This window comes from Trematosphaeria pertusa, assembly GCF_010094035.1.
Source record: "Trematosphaeria pertusa strain CBS 122368 unplaced genomic scaffold BU26scaffold_4, whole genome shotgun sequence".
In the NCBI taxonomy this organism is placed as follows: domain Eukaryota; kingdom Fungi; phylum Ascomycota; class Dothideomycetes; order Pleosporales; family Trematosphaeriaceae; genus Trematosphaeria; species Trematosphaeria pertusa.
This window is the reverse complement of record NW_022987215.1, coordinates 8,447-12,108: the sequence shown is the minus strand read 5'-3', so window position 1 is coordinate 12,108 and position 3,662 is coordinate 8,447.

Genomic DNA, 3,662 nt, shown 5'->3' with positions numbered 1-3,662 from the left:
TCGGGGACGAGCTCTCCCTGTGAGGGGGGGTGATGTGACGGTCTGGTTTGGGATTTACCTCAGGTCACATGACCTCGGGTCACGTGATCTTACCACGTGACCTAGCCTAGCGCCTTGGCGCTCGGCACCTCTGTATATAGAGCCTCTCGGAGCAGCCTTCTACTCCTCACCTTTGGATAGCTGAATTTGACCCAACCTACCCTGCTAGCACCCCTTATCCTTACAGCTCGTGGAGACAGTGCTGCCTGCAGCCGACTTACCCAGCTAGGTGTTCCAGGGGCGCTCACAGCAGTGGAGACCGCGGACCCAGCCCTCACATTTATTAGTATTCTATATATTCTTATACTATTCTAGTAACTTTTTTTTTTATTATAGAGAACCTATATTCTTATCTTATTCTCTTAAAAGTATGTTTAATTCTCTAGTACTTATATATTATTATACTATAAAATTTCTTAATAAATTCTATCTATAGAGTTTCTAGTACTTCTCTTTTCTTTTATTTATTAGGTAGCTTTAGTTTATTATTCTACTAGTTCTAGATTTCTATAACCTAGCTAATTTATAGACTATTATATTCTAGAGTTCTATCTAGTCTAGTATAAAGTATAGTCTTATATTCTTCTTTAGTTACTATAGTATAGTTAGCTTTATAGCTAAGTACGTCTATAGCTCTATTTTTAGTATCTTTCTAGTATTAGATTATAGTATTAGTAGCTTAAGGTTAGGTCTAGGTAGTAGTTTAATATTATAGATATTAGATAAGCGAGATTAAGTAAAGCGTACTATACCTAAATTAAGTTTTTTCTAACATCTCTCTAGGCTAGTAAATAGCGCTATACTTTATTAGAGTTTTTTTCTAATATTCTACTACTAGCTACTACGCGTAGCTACTCTAGTAGAATATTAAAGAAAAATAGCTACGCTACTACTACTAGTAGTAGTAAGTAGTAGAATATTAGAAAAAAATAGCTACGCTACTACTACTAGTAATTTAAGTAGTAGAATTACTAGTAGTAGTAGTATAGCTATTTTTTTTTAATATTCTACTATTAGCTACTACGCGTAGCTATTTTTTTCTAATATTCTACTACTTACTACTACTAGTAGTAGTAGTATAGCTATTTTTTTCTAATATTCTGCTACTTACTACTACTAGTAATAGTAGTATAGCTATTTTTCTCTAATATTCTACTACTACTATAACTATTACCTTACGTCTAGTAACTACTATAGTAGTACGTCTTTCTTCTTCTTACTCTTTCTTTATAGTAGCTTTTCTATACCTATTCTATATAAGCTCTACTTTCTAGCCTTATCTATACTACGCGTAAAAGCGTTACCTTAGCACTAGTATTATAGTAGTAAGTTATTAAGATACTACTCTAAAAGCCTTACTAATCTAGTTACTCTTAGAAATATAATATAGACGCTTAAAGAAAGAAGGCTAAGTTAGCGTAGAGTAAGGTAAGCGTTTAAAGAAGGTAAGTATAATAACGTAAAGAGAAGAGAAGAGAGGCGTTAGTATTAGTAGTATATACGTAAGCTAAAAGTATAAATATTAGCTTCTAGACTACTTTTCTTAGAAAAAAAGACTACCTCTACTATAGGTCTTCTTACTAACCTCTAAGTAGATGTGCTTAAAACCTAACTAGAATTCTAAATAGTATCTTCTAAGCCTAATATTACTATACTATAGACGGCGTAGAAAGTGTATAATAACTAAATATAGTATAGTAGATCTATTAAGATTAAGAGATAATATAGTAAAGAAGATAGAAATAAAATAGTAGTATAAAGTATTTAGTAGAAGTATATACCTAGAGCTACTATAGAAGCTAGCTATAGTATAGATAGTAAGAGTAAAGTAGAAACTAAAGAAAAGAATAACGTAAGTAGTGTTAATAAGGCGTAAAGCCTAGCGCCTAATAATTTTAATAGAGTAGGTAATATTAACGTTAATTAGCTTACTAATTATCTAGAGTAGACGTAGCTACTAGATATATTTATAAGCTATTACTATTAGAAGCTACTAGAATAGTATCTCTAGAAGAGCTAATAGTAATATAAGTACTAATAGTATAGATAGCTATAGTAGTCTATATATTAATAAATACCTACTTCTAAGAGAGCTAGAAGAGCTAGAAGAGCTAGAAGAGCTAGAAGAGCTAGAAGAGCTAAAAGAGCTAGAAGAGCTAGAAGAGCTAGAAGAGCCTACGTTACTCTCTACTAGGTTTTTATTACTAGCTAGGTAGTCTCTAGCTAGATAGTCTAATAGCGTTTTAGATTATAACTAGCTATATAGCTAGTATAGTAACTAGGTTAGCTCTATAAATACTTCTACTACGCTACTAGAACCTAGAGGTATACTCTAGAGGCTATCTACTTCTTTAGTAAGCTATAACCTTAAGACTAGCCTCTCTATAACTACTTTAGGCTTAGTTTTTACCTTTAGTAATACTTCTACTTGTATCTATACCTACTTCTATACTAGTAAAGTGCTTAGCGCTAGACTCTTCTCTTCTCTAAATTCGCTTTACTATAGTGTTAAAGATAATACTAATAGTAGCCTATTACTAGCCTAAAAAGCTACTATATAGGTAATTATCTACTACCTAGAGTATAATTATACTTATAAAGATAAAGAATAGAAGTATTTTAAGTAACTAGAAGAGTCTACGCTCTAGTATATTACTAAGCTTCTATATATATTAGAGTTATTTATATTAAGTTAATATAAATACTTTCTAGCCTATATAGAGTAAAACTAGAAAGTTAATATAAATTATAGTAGTAGGTTAATATAAATACTTTTTATCTATATAAGAATATTAATATTAAGTTAATATAAATTATAGTAAAAACTAAGTTAATATAAATACTTTAAAAATTAAGTTAATATAGATTATAGTAAAAATAATGTTAGTATAGGTTATAGTAGTAGGTTAATATAAGTAGGTTAATATAAATATATATATAAAAATATAGAGTTAATATAAATTATAGTAATAAGTTAATATAAATACTTTTTAGTTTATATCTAAAAACTAGAGGTTAATATAGATTATAGTAGTAGGTTAATATAAATACTTTTTAGCCTATACGTAAATATTAATATTAAGCTAATATAGATTAAATATTAAGTTAATATAAATTATAGTAGTAGGTTAATATAAATTATAGCTAAAATATAAGTTAATATAGATTATAGCTAAAATATAAGTTAATAGTTTAAATATTATCTTATTTAGTTTATGTTTAAACTTCTAATAAGAGTTAAATATAGGCGTAGGTTTAGAGAAGGTTTAGCTACTTACTTTAAGTTATAGCTAGCTAAACTATTAAGCTATTCTTTAAGTATATATACTCTATATCTATCTACTCTTAGACTCTTTTATAGTAGTAGCGCGTATATCTACTATAAGTAGAGTAAGATGTAGATATTTTTTTATTAAAAGTAGCTTTTTAGTACTATTTAAGTATAATAACTTATTTTAGAGCTATAAGTTAGTACTAGACTATAGGTGTATAAGAGAAAGAGTTAATAGAAATACGCTAGCTTAAAGAAGCGTAGAGAGTAATAACGTTAGGTAATTAGAGGTAGATATATATAAGAATAGGTTGCGTTTCTACTACTATTATAAATAGTACTTAATTCTTTT